This window comes from Ranitomeya imitator, chromosome 1 (genome assembly GCF_032444005.1).
Source record: "Ranitomeya imitator isolate aRanImi1 chromosome 1, aRanImi1.pri, whole genome shotgun sequence".
Taxonomy (NCBI): domain Eukaryota; kingdom Metazoa; phylum Chordata; class Amphibia; order Anura; family Dendrobatidae; genus Ranitomeya; species Ranitomeya imitator.
The window spans coordinates 594025708-594046699 of record NC_091282.1 but is presented as its reverse complement, the minus strand read 5'-3'; the positions used below and the strand labels follow the sequence as shown (position 1 = coordinate 594046699).

The window sequence follows — 20992 nt, the reverse complement described above, 5'->3', positions numbered from 1 at the left end:
GTGCTTCAGTCGCCGTGTCCACTTGGTACTAAAGCCATCCAATGTTTCTTGGGTTTTGTAAATTATTATAGACAGTTTATACCTTATTTTTCTTCTCTCACTAAGCCACTCACCATCCTTACCTGGAAAGGAACTAAACCTAACTCTTGGCCGCCAGAGGCTGAAGATGCCTTTATCGCCGTGAAATGGGCCTTCGCCACTGCACCTGTTCTGCACCGGCCAGTGGCCAGTAAACCTTTCATTCTTGAGATAGATGCCTCCTCCACAGGAGCCGGAGCAGTTCTTTCTCAAAAGTCAACCTCGGGACGTCTAGTTCCCTGTGGGTTTTTCTCAAAATCTTTTTCCCCCGCTGAATGCAATTATACTATTGGGGATCGGGAGCTCCTAGTCATTAAAATGCCTTTGGAGGCATGGCGATATCCTTTGGATGGGGCCATCCAATCTTTTACAATATCCACCGACCACAAAAATCTTGCCTATATCCATTCGGCACAAAGACTTAATTCCAGACAAGCCAGATGGTCTTTGTTCTTTTCTCGCTTTGATTTCAAGCTTCACTTTCGACCAGGTGGCAAGAATACTAAAACAGATGCACTTTCTCATTCTTAACAAACTAGAGAGTCAGAAGAGGTTCCGTCGCACATTATTGATCCAGCAAAATTCATCTCAGTAGCTCCCGTGAGTTTTTTTCCTGTTCCGCCTGGAAAAACCTTTGTCCCGTAAGACAAGAGACTAGAGGTATTACATTGGGGACACTCTTCTAAGATCGCTGGACTTGTCAGAATTAAGAGGACTCTCAACTTTCTCTCCCGCTATTACTGGTGGTCTTCCCTTCGACAGGATGTGTCTGACTTTGTACTCTCCTGCGAGACCTGCGCTAGGAATAAAGTAACTAGAAAATTACCTTTCGGACTTGTGCATCCCTTGCCTGTTCCAGAGGGTCCTTGGAAACATATCGGCATGATTTCATCACTGATTTGCCCTGCTCTTCTGGATGCACAACAATCCTGGTGGTAGTGAATCGGTTCTCCAAGATGGCCCATTTCGTTCCGCTACCTGGATTACCTTCAGCTCCTGAACTAGCCAAGATTTTCATTCTTCAGATCTTCAGATTGCATGGGCTTCCTCAACAAATCGTATCTGATCGGGGGGTTCAATTTACTTCCCGTTCTGGTCAGGTGGAGCGTATTAATCAGGTTCTAACTTCATATCTACACAACTTCACTAACGGTCATCAAGATGACTGGGTAGGTCTTCTTCCTTAGGCTGAGTTCTCTCATAACAATCATTCCAGTGAATCTACCTCCAAGTCTCCATTCTTCGTGGTTTTGGTTGGAATCCTGGTATGTCTCTTCCTTTGACTCCTTCCTCCGGCGTTCCTGCTGCTAATGTCCTTTCTCAGGAGTTCTCTCAAGTTTGGAGGGAGACTAGGGATGCTCTCATTCAGGCAAAGTGTGGTTATCTACTAAACATATTCGCTTGAAAATCCCTTCCTACAAACTGGGTCCCCGGTATATCAGTCCATTTGAGGTTCTTGGACGCATTAGCAATGTGGTCTATAAAATGGGGTTGCCTGCTTCACTTCGAGTCCCTAACGCCTTCCATGTTTCGCTCATAAAACCAGTCATCCTTAACAAGTTTTCTTCCGTTCCTACTGCTCTTCCTTTTAGGGGATGACAATAATTTTGAAGTTAGAGATATCTTGGCCATGAAGAGGCTCGGAGGTAAGCCTTTCTTTCTTGTCAATTGGAAGGGAATCGGTCCGGAGGAGAGGTCCTGGGAGCCCCGCGAGAACATTAATGCTCCACGTATTTTGAGGAAATTTTTGGCCAATTTGGGGAGGGGGAGTCTTAGAAGGGAGGGTACTGTCATGGCCGCTGCTCCCTCCGCTTATGCTGCTACTTACCTCTCCAGGCATCACGCTGTCGTCGCTTCCGTCGCGGTCGCTCCTCCTGCTTCGGGGTCCGCTCTCCTGCTTCCTCCTCGCTGCTCTGGACGCCTCACCACCATCTCCGCTGCTGCAGTCTTTGCCGCCGCTGTCCCCGGGGGTTCTGCTCCGCCTCCTTCCTTCCAGTGCCGCGCTCTTCCTAAGTCCTTCTTTGCAGCCACTAGGGGGCTTCAGCATGGTGCACGTCCCCATTCTTTCTCCCGACCTGTGTCTGTCTGCTCCTTGCAAACCCCTTAGGTCGCGGGCGCACCCTCTTCCCTGCAGTTAACCCCTTCAGTTTCTTCCCAGCAGTCCTTGCCTCCCAATCAGCCCTGATTATCGTGTGCATTCTATTCGTGCTTCTGGCCCATTCCCTGTTCCGTAACATTGGTATGGTCAATCTTCGTAGGGTGCTTAACCTTTACGGCCCCAGGCCCGAAGATTACTCCCTCCCCCTTTAACCCATAAACGACACTAAAGCCATCGTTGGATAATTTTGGCCACAGCAGCCTTTATTAAACAAACAAATTAACATTACATAAATAACCAATAAATAAATCGGGGGTGGGTCCTTGAAGCTTGAAAATCTGGCGATTAAACAAAACCGTAACAAACAGTGGACGAACCAACCGTAACTTACTCCCAGCCGTTACCCCCTGGCTCGGGAGCACCAAATCACCCCGAAGGGTGCCATCGTCCACTGAACCCCTGAGGATCAAGCCACCGCTGGCCAAATCCCCCCAAAATCACCAGACCAAATAACACCACATAAGACCAACTGAGGAATTCATATACCCACGGACCCCCCAGCGCAATTTAGCACCAACTTCAACGACCCCTCCCAACCGCTAGCCACTATGACCCGAAAATAAACTAACCCTTTGAGAAAATAACAAAACTGGGACGGGCGGGACTTCTCGCTGCGCTTCAGAGCGGGAAAGTACCCCGCTCCTCCCACCTTCCCCTGATAAACCCCCCTCCCATTACCATAACCACCCCCTTAAAGTGACTCATTTTACACCCACCCCCACCCCCTTTCTTCCCCAACCCCTGTCATGTCGGCTTCCACTTAGTGCCGCATGGGGGATGGGCGCCTGCTCCAGCCTGCACTTCCTGTTTATTTAGCATTGCTTGTATTCCTGTTCCTCTCTGAAACTAGCATCGCTGTTACCCTGTCCTGTGCTTTTTCTCTCCTGAGCCGTCCCCCTTGGTTCCAGCTGTTGCGGCATCTGACTCCCTCGGGCCTGCTCCTCATGGTCCCTGTATAGGGGTTGTTCCCAGGTTCGCTCGTCTGTTTGAACCTCAGTGCCGTGACCCAGAGGGTCCACTCTTGTTTCACGTCTTCTCGACGTCATAGTAGGCAAGTCGATAAATGCGACCGAACAAGAGGTGCGGTGACAACGGAATTTCTAGTGCGGCTGAAGGAAAGCGGGGCATCGGGGACGTCGGCGCATCATAAATTATCGGGGTTAGGCCAGGTTCATATTGCACTAGTGCAGTCTGTTCAATGCATGCTTTAAACGGACTGCGTTAACGCAAGTGCTGTTAAAGATCGCGTTACGCGATCGTGCTAGCGCAGATGCTCCATCTGCGCTAGCAGTGATGGACCCATAAACGCTGCAGACCGCATCCGAGGGTCTGTCACAGAATGACGGCACATCGCTAACGCATGCCGATTATGACATGCGTTAGCAATGCGCTACATAATAGCAGTCAATGGGTGCGCTAATGCATCTGTTTCATAGCGTTAGTGCCGCTATGTAATGGATGCCGTCAGCGCATTGCCATTAACGCAATGTGAACCCGGCATTAGCCTTTTTTCTTTCAACTAATGGGGTAGGCCGATGTAGCAAAGTTCTTTTTCATTAAGCAAGCCATTAAAGGCTGGAAAAGGCTTCAACCGAGCCAAGAATGCCGTTGCCCCATTTCACTGAGATTATTGAACGACAAAACCAGGGATTCAAGCTTCAGGAGGCTAATTTGCATATTCCAGGTGCCTTCTGGGAGAAGCGAAGTCTCCCTAAGCTAGAAGATCGTTGGGTACAGCCGGGACCAGCTGCTTCGAAAGCATCACCAAACCGAATTTTTGCCTGTAGGACATTATTGCAAGAGAGCTTGGCTGAGTAGATTACACAAGAAGGAAAACACACAGCAAGTCAGCAGGATCTAGGAGCAACATGGCAGATGTGACAACCTACATGGTGAGCTGCAGCATGTGCTACATGTTCACAGATCGACCACAAGAAGAATCCAATTTCACCTGTCAGAAGTGTAGACTAGTGGCCCTTTTAGAAGAAAAGGTGCGGGGTCTGGAAGAAAGAATAGCAACTTTGAAACTCATCAAAGAGAATGAAGACTTTCTAGACAGAACAGAAGCATCTCTACTGGTCACAGAAGGTGCAAAAAGTGTCAGAGAACCTCCAAAAGCAGATGAGTGGAAGCATGTGACCAAAAGAAGCAAGAAGACCATGGAGAAATCACCAACCACACAACTGAAGAACCGATATCAAATCTTTGTAGAGGATGAAGATGGCACACCTAAGAATGAAGCAATACCAGCAAGCAAAAAAGAAAAGGGCACACAGCAACAAGTGACAGCAAAAAGTACAGCCAAGAAGCAACGAAGAGTGGTGGTGGTGGGAGACTCACTACTGAGAGGCACCGAAGCAGCCATCTGCAGACCGGACATAACTGCAAGAGAAGTATGCTGCCTTCCAGGTGCGATGATCAAGGATGTGACCGATAGGATACCAAAGCTCTTCAGCTCCAAGGACGTCCACCCATTTCTTCTGATACATGTTGGCACCAATGACACGGCAAGGAAGGACCTACCGACAATCTGCAAGGACTTTGAAGAGTTGGGGAAGAAAGTAAAGGAACTGGATGCACAGGTAGTTGTTTCTTCTATCCTTCCAGTAGACGGGCATGGCACCAGGAGATGGAACAGGATCCTTGATGCAAACAACTGGCTAAGACGATGGTGCAGACAACAAGGATTTGGATTCCTGGACCACGGTGTGAATTACTGGTATGATGGACTCCTCGCCAGAGACGGACTACACCTCAACAAACCTGGGAAACACACATTCGCCAGAAGACTCGCTACACTCATCAGGAGGGCGTTAAACTAGAAGAAGAGGGGACGGGAAGAAAAACATTAGACTCGAACAAAGACGACCCAGGAAAACATACTCAGAAGGGAGGTAAGAACATTTCTAAAACAATCCACAGTGAGGAGATTGGAACAAAACAAAATCCTCTAAACTGCATGCTCGCAAACGCCAGAAGCCTGACAAACAAGATGGAAGAACTAGAAGCAGAAATATCTACAGGTAACTTTGACATAGTGGGAATAACCGAGACATGGTTAGAAGAAAGCTATGACTGGGCAGTTAACTTACAGGGTTACAGTCTGTTTAGAAAGGATCGTAAAAATCGGAGAGGAGGAGGGGTTTGTCTCAATGTAAAGTCTTGTCTAAAGTCCACTTTAAGGGAGGATATTAGCGAAGGGAATGAGGATGTCGAGTCCATATGGGTTGAAATTCATGGAGGGAAAAATGGTAACAAAATTCTCATTGGGGTCTGTTACAAACCCCCAAATATAACAGAAAGCATGGAAAGTCTACTTCTAAAGCAGATAGATGAAGCTGCAACCCATAATGAGGTCCTGGTTATGGGGGACTTTAACTACCCGGATATTAACTGGGAAACAGAAACCTGTGAAACCCATAAAGGCAACAGGTTTCTGCTAATAACCAAGAAAAATTATCTTTCACAATTGGTGCAGAATCCAACCAGAGGAGCAGCACTTTTAGACCTAATACTATCTAATAGACCTGACAGAATAACAAATCTGCAGGTGGTTGGGCATTTAGGAAATAGCGACCACAATATTGTGCAGTTTCACCTGTCTTTCACTAGGGGGACTTGTCAGGGAGTCACAAAAACATTGAACTTTAGGAAGGCAAAGTTTGAACAGCTTAGAGATGCCCTTAATCTGGTAGACTGGGACAATAGCCTCAGAAATGAGAATACAGATAATAAATGGGAAATGTTTAAGAACATCCTAAATAGGCAGTGTAAGCGGTTTATACCTTGTGGGAATAAAAGGACTAGAAATAGGAAAAACCCAATGTGGCTAAACAAAGAAGTAAGACAGGCAATTAACAGTAAAAAGAAAGCATTTGCACTACTAAAGCAGGATGGCACCATTGAAGCTCTAAAAAACTATAGGGAGAAAAATACTTTATCTAAAAAACTAATTAAAGCTGCCAAAAAGGAAACAGAGAAGCACATTGCTAAGGAGAGTAAAACTAATCCCAAACTGTTCTTCAACTATATCAATAGTAAAAGAATAAAAACTGAAAATGTAGGCCCCTTAAAAAATAGTGAGGAAAGAATGGTTGTAGATGACGAGGAAAAAGCTAACATATTAAACACCTTCTTCTCCACGGTATTCACGGTGGAAAATGAAATGCTAGGTGAAATCCCAAGAAACAATGAAAACCCTATATTAAGGGTCACCAATCTAACCCAAGAAGAGGTGCGAAACCGGCTAAATAAGATTAAAATAGATAAATCTCCGGGTCCGGATGGCATACACCCACGAGTACTAAGAGAACTAAGTAATGTAATAGATAAACCATTATTTCTTATTTTTAGTGACTCTATAGCGACAGGGTCTGTTCCGCAGGACTGGCGCATAGCAAATGTGGTGCCAATATTCAAAAAGGGCTCTAAAAGTGAACCTGGAAATTATAGGCCAGTAAGTCTAACCTCTATTGTTGGTAAAATATTTGAAGGGTTTCTGAGGGATGTTATTCTGGATTATCTCAATGAGAATAACTGTTTAACTCCATATCAGCATGGGTTTATGAGAAATCGCTCCTGTCAAACCAATCTAATCAGTTTTTATGAAGAGGTAAGCTATAGACTGGACCACGGTGAGTCATTGGACGTGGTATATCTCGATTTTTCCAAAGCGTTTGATACCGTGCCGCACAAGAGGTTGGTACACAAAATGAGAATGCTTGGTCTGGGGGAAAATGTGTGTAAATGGGTTAGTAACTGGCTTAGTGATAGAAAGCAGAGGGTGGTTATAAATGGTATAGTCTCTAACTGGGTCGCTGTGACCAGTGGGGTACCGCAGGGGTCAGTATTGGGACCTGTTCTCTTCAACATATTCATTAATGATCTGGTAGAGGGTTTACACAGTAAAATATCGATATTTGCAGATGATACAAAACTATGTAAAGCAGTTAATACAAGAGAAGATAGTATTCTGCTACAGATGGATCTGGATAAGTTGGAAACTTGGGCTGAAAGGTGGCAGATGAGGTTTAACAATGATAAATGTAAGGTTATACACATGGGAAGAGGGAATCAATATCACCATTACACACTGAACGGGAAACCACTGGGTAAATCTGACAGGGAGAAGGACTTGGGGATCCTAGTTAATAATAAACTTACCTGGAGCAGCCAGTGCCAGGCAGCAGCTGCCAAGGCAAACAGGATCATGGGGTGCATTAAAAGAGGTCTGGATACACATGATGAGAGCATTATACTGCCTCTGTACAAATCCCTAGTTAGACCGCACATGGAGTACTGTGTCCAGTTTTGGGCACCGGTGCTCAGGAAGGATATAATGGAACTAGAGAGAGTACAAAGGAGGGCAACAAAATTAATAAAGGGGATGGGAGAACTACAATACCCAGATAGATTAGCGAAATTAGGATTATTTAGTCTAGAAAAAAGACGACTGAGGGGCGATCTAATAACCATGTATAAGTATATAAGGGGACAATACAAATATCTCGCTGAGGATCTGTTTATACCAAGGAAGGTGACGGGCACAAGGGGGCATTCTTTGCGTCTGGAGGAGAGAAGGTTTTTCCACCAACATAGAAGAGGATTCTTTACTGTTAGGGCAGTGAGAATCTGGAATTGCTTGCCTGAGGAGGTGGTGATGGCGAACTCAGTCGAGGGGTTCAAGAGAGGCCTGGATGTCTTCCTGGAGCAGAACAATATTGTATCATACAATTATTAGGTTCTGTAGAAGGACGTAGATCTGGGTATTTATTATGATGGAATATAGGCTGAACTGGATGGACAAATGTCTTTTTTCGGCCTTACTAACTATGTTACTATGTTACTATGTTACTATGACATGACCCTGGTAATGTCGAGTACCCGGGGTATGATAGGACAACCTCACCACACCTTCTAACACCATAACATTGCCGTTAACTCCAAATAAAAACGTAAGTCAATTTTTTCTTTGGAAATTATAGGCCAGAGCAGCCTTTTAATTTAACATTAAAAATAAATACATTACAATAAACATTAACAATTTTAAAACTAGGAGGAGTCCTTGGAGCTCCCAAGAATCTGGTGATTAACAACATGCCGGGATCTCCTAACCATTTCCTACATTACAATTAAAGTGGACTTAAGGTGTATTGTTTTAGTTTTCACTTTTCAAAAATATGCAATCACAGGACAGACTAGCAAAAGTGGCTCAGGTGTTTGGTGGTATTGGTCTGGATCCAGTGGGGAGTGGTGATTTCGCCACATGTCTAAATGAACTAGAGAAATTAATGAAAACTGAAACGAAACTATGGTGGAATTACACCACTCTAGAAAATTACCTAACGAAAGAAATGATTCCTAGAGGTCTGAGGATCAAAAAAAATCTCAACAACGTCTTACTCTGATGAGTTTAATAAAGAGTGGAATCAGATCCTCACGGATTGTTCCTTCAGGTTAATGAAACTCCTGATTACAAATGAAGAGCACAAATTGAAAGAAACACAAGAAAATTTGGAGAAAACTAAAAAGACTCTGGAGGAATATAAATCGTTATCTCATTATGAACTATCGCTGGAAAAAATTAAAGGAAATGTGAATGCGTTTGAAGATGAGATTATGAATCGAAAAAAACGCAAGTTTGAGAGAGACCTTACCGATTACTCAACCGACACCGTGTATGAATGGGGGCAATGGGAAAAATCTTATAAATCACCGAAATCCATTCTGAAAAATAGCCGAGCTCGACAAAATCCAACCAACAGACCACAAGTGAATTTTTCATCCACAGACTTTGATTCCTCGGATACAAATGCGAGCACGTCAGACATCTCAATGACGAGTAATATCTCAGGAAATAAAAAGAAACACAGAAAGTCGTCAAAAAACGTAAAAGACGGGGAGGAAGGAAGCACAAAAAGTCTGCCAGGAATTATGACCCGATACAAGAGGAGACAGAAGTAGCAGCAGAAAAAAGTAATGTGGTGAATTTATCCTCCCACATTCTAACACAAGAACAATTAAATTTATTGGCTTTGGGTTTAAATTTTGTACCTGATTCAGATTTCAATTTATTTATGACTATTCTAGATATTAATAAGTTCATTAGAAATCTGACTATAAAAAAACATTTTTTTTCAGAGGAAAACATTACACCTGGTACTCCTGGTAGTGAATGAATTTGAAAATCTAAACTTTAAAGAACAGGTGACATTGAATTGCCTCATGAGACTCTCAAAGGAACAACAGGGGGAATCCACTTTTGGTTCCTGTAATACATCTGAGAAATTCAAAACAAAAAAACCCTTTTTCTATCCTCTACAGACAAGAGTCGAATGCATGGACAAATTCCAAGAAGTAATTGAAAGGGATCTGAAGATGTTGTATGATGTTCATAATAAAAAAGAACATAATAACTTGTCTCAAAGTCAGCGGAAGGCATTGCATGAACTGAAATCTTTAAATAATATTGTCATCAAGAAAAGTGATAAAGGTGGATTAATAGTGGTTATGAATGAGAAGCACTATAAGGAGAAAATATATGAACTACTGTCTGATACATCCACTTATAAAAAACTTGGAAGAAATCCAACCAAAGACATCAATGCCAGAATCGTCATTTTGATTGAGGAAGGGGTTAGTTTGGCGGTCATAAATAAAAAACAGGCTGACTACTTATATGTGGAGTCCCCTAGATTACCAATTATGTATGGACTCCCCAAATTACACAAAGGGGATGGTTTTCCGGCGATGCGTCCCATTATATTGGGAATTGGATCTATGTCGGAGCATTTATGTGAGTGGATGGACTCACTATTACAACCCCTTGTCATGAGAATGCCGGGATACATCAAAGACTCGAGGGCAGTTCTAAAAACGCTTTCGGACTGGACTTGGAAAAAAGAGTTTAGCTGGTTAAGTTGCGATGTCGTGTCTCTTTACACGAGTATACCGCATGATATAGCTATGCAAGCTGTCGAGTTTCATCTAAAAGACTATGGCGAATACTCTGAGGATTTGATTAATTTTTTTTTGCAGGTTTTATCCTTCCTCATGCAGAATAATATTTTTTCGTTTGACAATGAAATATATGTCCGGAAGTCGGGAGTCCCTATGGGAGCTAAATACTCACCGTCTTTGGCCAATTTAACTATGGCATATTGGGAGCAGAAATTTATGTTCTCTGCCGATAATCCTTTTGTTGAATGCATCTCCTGGTATGGCAGATACATTGATGACACCCTCATTATTTGGGGGGGCGATGTGTCTGCCATACCGGGATTTGTAGAATACATTAATTCTAATGATTGCGGTATCAAGTTCACTTTTGTTTGTGATCAGTTTAACATTTCTTTTTTGGATCTGGATCTGTGCGGATGTGTTGGGGAGAAAATTATAAGTAAAACGCATACAAAACCCATTAGTGGGAACACATTGCTGCACGCGCAGAGTAGCCATCCAGCCCACACTATTAGATCCATACCTGTGGGAGAATTTATTAGGTCTAAACGTAATTGCAGTGGGGAGGAAGATAGACAGAAGGAATTTAATAAATTAAACAACAAATTTAAAATCCGTAAATACCCTAGTTGGACTTTAAGAAGAGCCGCAAACGTAGTCAATAGAAAACGGAGGGAGGATTTATTAATTCCAAATAGTGATAATCTATTAAGAAAGAAAAAGTATGACAAAAAACCTTATGTGTGTTTGCAATTCTCCTCCCAATTCAATCAAATCAAAGGTATTATCAACAGGAGATTATCTATCCTATATGAGGATGAAATATTGTCGGATATTTTGAAGGATGGAATAAATGTGGTAGCGAGAAGGGCACGTACTATTGGTGATTCAATTGCCCCAAACTCTTCCTCTGTTTCTAATAAAACCAGATCCAGTACATGGCTGGAATGTAAGGGTTTTTTTAGATGTGGGACTTCTGCATGTAGCACCTGTGCACATATACAATTAGGTAACATTTTCCAGAATTCGGATAATACCAAAGAGTATAAAATAAATAGTTTTATAAATTGCCATACGAAAAATGTGGTATATAAGGTAGATTGCATATTATGCCAGATCTCTTATATAGGGTGTATGTCATGTAAATTAAAAACTCGAATAACTGAACACATTAGAGACGCTATTAACCCTAATATAAGAAATACAAATAAAAACATCTCTATGGTATCGAGACATTTTAATTTACAACATAATGGGGATATCACCGCTCTAAGGGTGCAGGGTATTGAGAAAGTGTTTATGTCACATCGTGGAGGAGATTCAAGGAGACGCCTGCTCACTAGAGAGGCTTTTTGGATCTACAATCTAAATACTCGTTATCCTGCAGGCATGAACAAGAAAAGTGAAATTATGTATCACTACTGTTAGTGTTTTAGTATGTTGTGTATGTTATAGTCTATTTTTAATACGTTCAGACATTTGTAGCTCTAGGACCTTACGAACCTGTCATGTGATTTGGGGGGCGTGTCTTAAGCCTGTATGGGAGATATAGCGCGCTCATTCCTGGAGCTGCATGTGCATGAGTAAGACCGCTATAGGTCGAAACGCGTAGCCGTTTTCTTACAATCACCTGTCTGGTCCACTTGTTGTAAGGAATTTTTCTGCTTTTATTGCCACTTTGGATTAATAAAATTTGCAACTTTTTATCCATCTTGCTGGAGCTGGAGTGTCTACTTTGTTGGAAGTGCTGAATCTGGTGATTAACACTGCATAGCGTGAACGCACATCAAACCAAATTAGCCAGTCGCTACCACCCTGGCTCGGGAGCACCAAAAACTCCAGCGAGTTCACTGTTCACGCTAAAATTCACGGGGAACCGACCACCTGCCGGAACTCCCTTCCACCATTCACCAGATCTAACAAATCCAATGGATCCCCCAACCCAATTTCCACCAACTCCAAGGACTCCACCCAGCCACCATAATGAGGGTCTTTGAATACCTCAAAGGCCCGAGACCCCACCACAACAAAACGCTATGGCCTTCTCCACACCTTCTTGCAAACCAAGAGCCCAAAAATCAATACCAACCGCATTCAAGTGTACTCCATCGGCCAACCAGAAGGCACCATCCCCCCTCTCCAACTCAAAATGCCTAACAGCAACCCCACCGTTCCTGACCACAAACGCTGACGAATCCCTGTTAACTTTTATCCTGGGCTTGTCCAGCTTCTCCAACGACCGCATATTCCTCCAGCGTTTGCGCAGCACAATATCAGACCAGACAACAGATAACCCAGGATACAAAAGCCATAAACGCAACAAATCTTGCTTTATGTCCCTGACCAATTCACGAAAAGGCCGCACCCCAAATCATTACCCCCAACATGCAGCACCAAAATATCAGGGGCCTTATCCAAACTTACAGCATTATGTATTTCCCGCAAAACCCTGCTCCATGCCATTCCCCTAAAACCAATCCATCTGACCACAGCCGTCTTGAGATCGAATCTCAGCTGCCTACACTCCGACCGTACATCAGCTCGCAGCGCTCCCCAGTGTACATAGGAATGGCCGAAAATCCACACCAAGAGCGGCAACGGACCTGGAAAATACAAGCACAAGTCACTCAAAAACACGCCACTGACATTTTTTTTTTTATAAATACATAAAAATTCCACAGTTCCAGGGGCCAACCAGACACCTTCTAAGTCCTCATGTAACTGCGATACCTATCGGATTTCCATCTCCCAATCCGCTTAATGGCCTCAACCCCCAACAGCCGCCTCAGTTGCCGCCCCAATTCGAAACGAGTGAGGTGCAAATCGATCATCATCCAACCCCAAAACTCTAAGCGCTTTCCTGAAAACCATATTAAACTGATATCTGGAAAAGAAGGAACCATCTTCATGGCAGAGTAGAGGTCCAACCCTACGAGGCATGAGCTTCCAAAAACGTACCAGACAGTCAACCGGACACATTCCCGACCCGGCGACAGCACCCAATACAATCTTCTTACTTCATCCTTCAGGGTCTGTTTTAGAACGGCGTAACCAAAACTCCACCCGCCCTTGTGACAAGAAGACATCTTGTACTAAAATGCCCCCCATCAGTTTTTTGGTGGGAGACACCAGCTCCCCAATTCTCATTGCCCCAAAGAAAGCGAGCAAAAAAGCCAAACCAAAAAGCCAACATTCAAAATCGGACCCACAACAAGAAAACAACACCTCCCCCAATCTTTCCAACAAACAAAAAGACACCAGACGCCTCAAATCCAAATGACCCTTGCCTCTACGATAGCCCTTCACGGCCTGTCTCACCAAAAAATTCTTGGACAAATCCTGTTGCCCCCGCAACTTGAAACCGAAAGCTAGCGCAGCCATAATGCGAGACACTTTCGTACAAGACCAACCCTCAGAAGTCCCACGACTGAACCAAGACAACAGTACCCCTACTTGTTCATCAGTGCCTCCCCCACAAGGGCAAGCCGCCAAAACCCCCTCCCAAGACATGCAAACCGCCTGATAAGCCTCCCATGTTTTTGGAGCCAGCGACGACTTGATCAACTCTTCTGCGTCCCTGATGCCACAAGCCAAAGGTCCGCCGGGAATTCCAAACCGATGACCTCTGCCTCCAGAGCCAACGACTGAAAACGCTCGAACTGAAATCGAGAAAGCGAGTCGGCAATAGAGTTACGAATACCAGGCACATGAGACGCCATAACATGAGAGTTCAGGGCCAAACAAGATGACACCAACTGCCGAAGCACCCGCACCGCAGGCGGTGACGACGCCATAAGACCGTTTACCACACAAACCACCCCCATGTTATCACAGTTAAAACGAATTCACCAAATTCAGAAAAAGTTCCAGTAAAGTTCCAGTAAAGTAATGTTTCGCACCAAACCCGACGAAAACCACTCGGTCGGCCAGGGCGCTGCACACCACTGCCCCTTGAATTAAGCTCCAAAGCCAGTACCTCCAGTCGCATCCGTAAACAGTTCCAATGAATCGCTGTCCATGACTTCGTCCATAAGCAACGAACGACAGTTATAAGTCTCCAAAAACGTACTCCAAACTGCCAAATCCTCCTTCAATTCCACCGGCAATCGGATGAAATGATCCGGGGCACGAACCCCAGCCGTGGCCCTTGCCAGTTTCCTGGAAAACACTCTCCCCATGGGCATAACCCGACAGGCAAAGTTAAGCTTGCCAAGGAAAGACTGAAGCTCCTGCAACGTCACTTTCTTCAACCGCTGAACCCGGGACAAGTCCTTGCGCAACCCTTCAATCTTCTCAATAGGCAATCTGAACTCCCACTTGACTGTGTCTATAACAATGCCCAAAAAACTGAAACATGTACTCGGGCCTTCTGTCTTCCCAGGAGCCAGGGGAACACCAAAACGATCAGCCACCCATTCCACAGCCTTCAAAAGCCTCCAACAACGATCTGACTCCGCTGGGCCGATACACAGAAAATCATCCAGATAGTGAATAACAGAATCGCAACCCGAAACGTCCTTCACTACCCATTCCAAAAAAAGAACTAAAAGTTTCAAACAATGCGCACGTTATGGAACAACCTATGGGTAAACATCGATCCACAAAGAAACCCCCCTCCCAAAAACAACCCAGAAGCTTAACGCTATCCGGATGAACAGGCAATAACCTAAATGCTGCCCCTTTTCCGGACCTACGAACCCACGCAATCACCTTATCAAAGGACGCATATACCACCGAGCAAAGTTCCGGCGCAATACCATCATTAATGGATGATCCCCCGCGGGTATGACAGGTGGTGAATCAAGCGGAATTTGCCAACCTCCTTCTTGGGAACTACCCCCAACGGTGAAACAACCAAATCCTCAAACGGAGGAGACACAAAGGGGCTGGACATTCACCTCAAAGCCACCTCTTTTTTTAACTTCTCCGAAACCACTTCCTTGTAAACTACTGCAGACCGCAAATTTTTTAGAACTCGAAGGACCTCAAACAGAGGGGACGGAATAACAAAGCCTTCCCGAAAACCTTGAAACAACAGCTCCGCCGCCTCACTAGTAGGATATCTACTTAGATAAGGGGCCATCTTTTCCAGTTTCACCAGAGTCTCCCCCATGGGTATTAGTGGCCCCCGACTTTGGCTTTCTTGAAGCATCTTGAGGCTCCGTGACTGGAAGCACTGCAGTGGGAACAAAGATGTTTGAACTTACAATTGCTCCCGAACTTACACTGACCATCATTGTACTGCCAGCATAGACCCGATTTGTGCCCCCCTGATTACCCAGATTGTCCCACCAAAACGGACTGACTATTTTGACCGGAACCTCCGGACGCTCCTGGAAAGGAGTGACCGAACTTATACTGCGCCATAATACGCAGCCATAGCCCAATGTCCTTTTGGTCCCATCTCAGAGCCGGACGGATGGCTTTTCTCTGCCGAAATTGCTCATCATACCTGAGCCAGGCCTGCCCTACATAAACTCTATGCGCCTCCCCAATAGAATCCATGTAGCAAAAGAGGCCAGAACAATTTTCTGGCGCTCGTTCCCCGATTACGCTTGCCAATATTGCAAAGGCCTGAAGCCAGTTTATAAAAGTCTGTGGTATCAACCGCCACCTACGCATCTCTTCCTCCTCTTTTTTGCTGTCTTCCTTCTTCCCCTTATCCAAATTGAATTTATCTAAAGGGAGAAACGAAAACATTTCCACATATTCATCCTTTAAAATCTTCTCCCTAACCTCTTTTTTAAGGTGCGCCCCCTGAGGGCCCTCAAAACATACATAGACCTCACCATGAGCCCTATCATCCAAATGAATCCTACACTCTTTTTCCTTCTCAGTCTGGACCGATACGGAAACAGGTACCGCAGATGTCACCACCACCTCCCTTAAACCGACAGCCCCTCCATGTGGACCTACCCACTCCGCCAAATGCCTTTGCTCGTCCATTCCCCTCTCCAGCCTCATCAGCAAATCCCGTACGTTGGCTAACACTGCGCTCACACCCGTCCCGTCAGCGCCCCCCGGGACCCCCGCCGCGCCCACGGAAAACAAGTCCCCCTGCCGCCCCTCAAAAGCAGGAGAAGAAGAAAGCTGAGAAGACAGTAAAGACAAAGACGCATACTCACCAGGCTGCGAGGGAGCTGTGATCCCTCCAGCCGGAATGCCGGGCTCCTGTTGCCACTGTCCTGTCGGATCCGTGCCCGTACCGTCTGCGGACGCTTGCTGGTGGGCTCCTTGGCTTGAAGTCGAGCGAGACCCCCGAAACACCGCATCAGTCGTCGCTGTAGAAGGACCAGGTAACTGGCTCTGGGCAGGCTGCTGCGCTTGAAACCCTGCTGCCACAGCGTACAGGCCCCCATCATCCAGGAACGACTCCTGTGATGTGGCCGCATCCACCCGCGCAGGTGAGCACCCTGCAAACGCATGAAGAGCAGGCCCCACTCCTGCTTGTCCGGGACCACCCGCAATCGACCGCGCCGCACTGCTTCGCCCGCCAGATGATGCTGCAGAGGCAGGCCGCGTGGCAGGAACATCACCGCCGCGGCCCCCCGAAATGGAACCTCCTGATACATGCCTGGCGCTCACTTGCACAGCCCCACGAGCGCTGCGGGGCGAAGGCCTAGCAGCTGCCACTGGACCCCGCCGAGCTATAGGATTCCTCCCAGGCTGGGGCCTGCTGGAAGCGCGGCTTACCGGCACCCGGCCTGTAGGGTCCCTGGAGGGGCTCCTATGCCTGCGGGGGGCCCTGGGAGCGGAGTCTGGGGACAAACGTTCTGGCGGCCTTGTCCACCTCGAGCGCCTCACCAGAGACGCCGCAGCCGCCAGCACCGGAATCGAGCTCCCACCAATAATTGCCGCCACCTGCTCTTCTAACCACCCCTGGGGCCGCAAAGCTGCCGATGTCCGCAAGGTCTCCAGAACGCGATCCACGGCCGCCATGGTGAGTGGACACACGTTGCTTCCAGAGCGGGAAGTGAATAAGCCACTTCCCTCCCCTTCACATCCCCTGTTTTTGTTCAAAACAAAAACCACCCACCTCCCTCACCCTAACCCCTACCTCCATACCATCGTCATGCTGGCCTCCTCCTACGCCGTGGGGGGAGGGGTGGCTCAGCTCCGGCCAGTACTTTATTTCAATATTCCCATCAGTCTGCACAATTGCGATACGAGGTGGTACTCATATCCGCAGCTTTTGCGATCGCTGTTATTAGCGAATTGCTACCGCGGTCAAAAAATGTGTTGGAAGGTGGCCTAATTAACGAGGAGGTTTTTTAAAAAACCTGAGCTGATCCGAAGGAGTACGGAACACATTCGTTCTGAATCGGTGCAGCCACCGAAGCAGCTAGGGCAGGAGTGTCAGAGGCTGAGGCGCAGAGAATGGGAAATCCGCATGCTTTGCCAGATACATAAGACCTGATTTGCTGAATTAACATACTTTATCTCTTTCAGGAGTAGAAGTTTGGGTTGTAGGACATTCCTTTGTCTATTGGGCGGAAAAAAGGGCAAACTGCAGCCAGGAGGAAGAAATCTAGGCTTCCTGGGCGTAGAAGTGAACTGGAGGGGTATCAGAGGCCTCCAATGGAAACAGGTGTTCAAAAAGATAGTTGACATCTCAAGGAGGGCGAAACGCCCGGTGATAATAGTGTTACACGTGGTTGGCAACGATCTAGGCAAGCGAAAGGTCGCTGATATTTATAAATGGATGACAACAGACAGTGAACGTTTCAGTTGTTTATTCGCGAATATGGCACTGGTGTGGTCCGAGATGATACCAAGGGCAGTCTGGCATGGCGCAAGGGATAAAAAAAAGCCATAGAGCGCACAAGGAAAAAATTCTATGCTCGGATGGGAAAATTTGTGAGAGGAAATTTTTATTCATAAAAATTCATTTAAAATTAGTCATAAGAGCTCTGCTGCATCCAAACATTTCATCCATAAACATAATGGGGATATCAGCTCATTGGAGGTCGGTGGTACTGAAAGGGTTAAACCTCCATTTCGAGGGGGAGATATAAAAAGGAAAATAACCAACAGAGAGATATGGTGGATGTATCAACTTAATCCAGAGCTCCCCTAGGCATGAATATCCGGCAGGATCTTATGAATTATTATGAACTAGATGGTGGCCTGATTCTAACACATCGGGTATTCTAGAATATGTATGTAATTTATTTATGAATTTTTCAGAATAATGCAATTTATACACAGGATTTGACTGGCCGGGCGCGACCAATTAGCGAAGCGTGGTTCAAATTCCACACCAATTCGCGGCTGGACTGCGCCTGTCGCTGATTGTTCGCGGCCGGGCATGACCAATCAGTGAAGCCAGGGCCTGCTTCAGGTTTTTGAGGGCCCCGGGCGAAAGTGTCTCGCCCACATAGCATATAGCACAGCCACATAGCATATAACACAGCCACGTAGCATATAACAGCCCACGTAGCATATAACACAGCTCACATAGCATATAACACATCCATGTAGTATATAGCGCAGCCTCGTAGTATATAGCACAGCCCACGTAGTATATAGCACAGCCCATGCAGTATATAGCACAGCCCGCGCAGTATATAGCACAGCCCATGTAGTATATAACACAGGCCACGTAGTATATAACACAGCCAACGTAGTATATAACACAGCCATGTAGTATATTACACAGCCACGTAGTATATTCCCTAGCCACGTATATTGCACAGCTATGTAGTATATAGCACAGCTCACATAGTATATAACACAGCCACGTAGTATACAACACAGTCACGTAATATATAGCACAGCTCACGCAGTATATAACACAGCCACGTAGTATATTGCCCAGCCACGTAATATATTGCACAGCCATGTAGTATATAGCACAGCCCAAGTAGTATATAGCACAGCTAACGCAGGATATAACACAGCCACGTCGGATATTTCCCAGCCACGTAATATATTGCACAGCCACATAATATATTGCACAGCCCACGTAGTATATAGCACAGCCCACGTAGTATATAGCACAGCCCACAAAGTATGCAGTATATTGCCCAGCCACGCATTATATTGCCCAGTCATGTAATATATTGCACAGCCACGTAGTATATTGCACAGCCCACAAAGTATATAGTACAGAGACGTAGTATATAACACAGCCCATGCAGTAGTATATTGCGCAGCCATGTAGTATATAGCACAGCCCACGCAGTATATAACACAGCCACATAGTATATAACACAGCCCACGCAGTATATAACACAGCCCATGCAGTATATAACACAGCCCACGTAGTATCTAACACAGCCCACGTAGTATATAGCAATGTGGGCACCATATCCCTGTTAAAAAAAAAAGAATTAAAATAAAAAATAGTTATATACTCCCCTTCCGGCGGCCCCCGGATCCAGACCAGGCCTTTACCAATGCTCATCGCAACGCTCCGGTCACAAGAATGCATTGTGGTGTTGCGAGATGATGGCGTAGCGGTCTTGCGAGACTGCTACATCATCATCTCGCAAGACCGCAATGCATGGCCCGGAACGTCGAGAGGAGCGAGGAAAGCGCTGTATAGGTGAGTATATAATGATTTTTTATTATTTTTAAAATGAGTTTTTTTTACTATTGATGCTGCATAGGCAGCATCAATAGTAAAAAGTTGGTCACACAGGGTTAATAGTATCGGTAACGGACTGCGTTACACCGCGGCATAACGCCTTACGCTTGCAGCTTAGTCATGGAGTCAGAAGACTAGCTCTGGTTGTCTGGAGGAGTGAGACTATATCCAGCCCTGGTTGTCAGGAGGAGTGAGTGTGTAGCAAACCTGGTTGTCTGGCGGAGTTAACGTATATCTGCCCCTGGTTGTCTTGAAGACTGAGTGTATATCCAGCACTGATTCATAGGAGGATTGAAAGTGTACTTTGCCCTGGTTGTCAAGAGGACTTAGAATATTCCAAGCTCTAGTTGTCTGGAAGAATCAATGTATACCTGTCCTTGTTGTCTGAAAAAGTAAGTGAATATCTAGCCCTGCTTGACATGATTGAGGATGAAAACTATACAGCCTAGATACTGATTGACAGGAGGAGTTACAGTATAACAAGTCCAGGTTGTTTGGAGAAGTGAGAGTATACCCAATCCTGGTTGTCTAAGGAGTGAAAATATACCAGTCCTTGGTTGTCTGGAAGAGGGAGTGTAAATATAGCCTTGGTTGTCAGAAGGAGTGTATTACAGGAGCAGCAGCGCTCCTGCACGTGTTCTCCCTCCCCCTTGCAGAGATGCAGCGTGTGTACTCACCTGTCCGTGCTCCCTAGTCATCTGCTCCCTCTCAAGTCCTGCTTACGGCAAGCAGGCTTCCTCGGAGTGTACTTAGGGAGCACACTCTCCCTGCCTCTTAAAGGGCCAGCACACGTTGCTACAACGTCCCCAGTCAATAGCTGGGAAATGCTTGGTATATAAGGCATCCTCCCCTTAAGGTATGTGTCCACGGGCCGTATTACATACAGAATAGCTGTGGACTGAATGTTGCGAAGAGCCGCAGCGTTCAATCCGCAGCGTCCAGATGTTACAACATAGTGGAGGGGTGTTATAGCAGGATCCAGTTTATCTTGTTTGCCTCCATTTTGTGTAAGTGTTACTAAAGTTTTAGAAAAACAAGTTGTTATTCACTATTCTTCATGCAGCTGTTATTTGCTTAAGGACTGATTGTGGCAGGGCATGGGGGATGATAGATAGATAGATAACGAATAATGTTCTGTGTAGAAAAATATGATTGCAAAACCACAGGGAGACAAGTTTTAAACTCTCCGACGCTTAGCCCATATATGG

General features: G+C 45.6%; 1 long non-coding RNA gene across 3 annotated transcripts in view; it reads right to left on the bottom strand.

The window, feature by feature from the left end:
- LOC138680729 (uncharacterized) overlaps positions 1-20670 on the bottom strand; it is a 99952-nt gene extending 79282 nt beyond the window's left edge. For all 3 annotated transcript variants that reach the window (XR_011321754.1, XR_011321755.1, XR_011321752.1), the window contains exon 1: positions 20462-20670. This is a non-coding gene — a long non-coding RNA (uncharacterized lncRNA). The remainder of the gene's footprint in view (positions 1-20461) is intronic.
- Between the last annotated feature and the right edge of the window lie 322 nt (positions 20671-20992).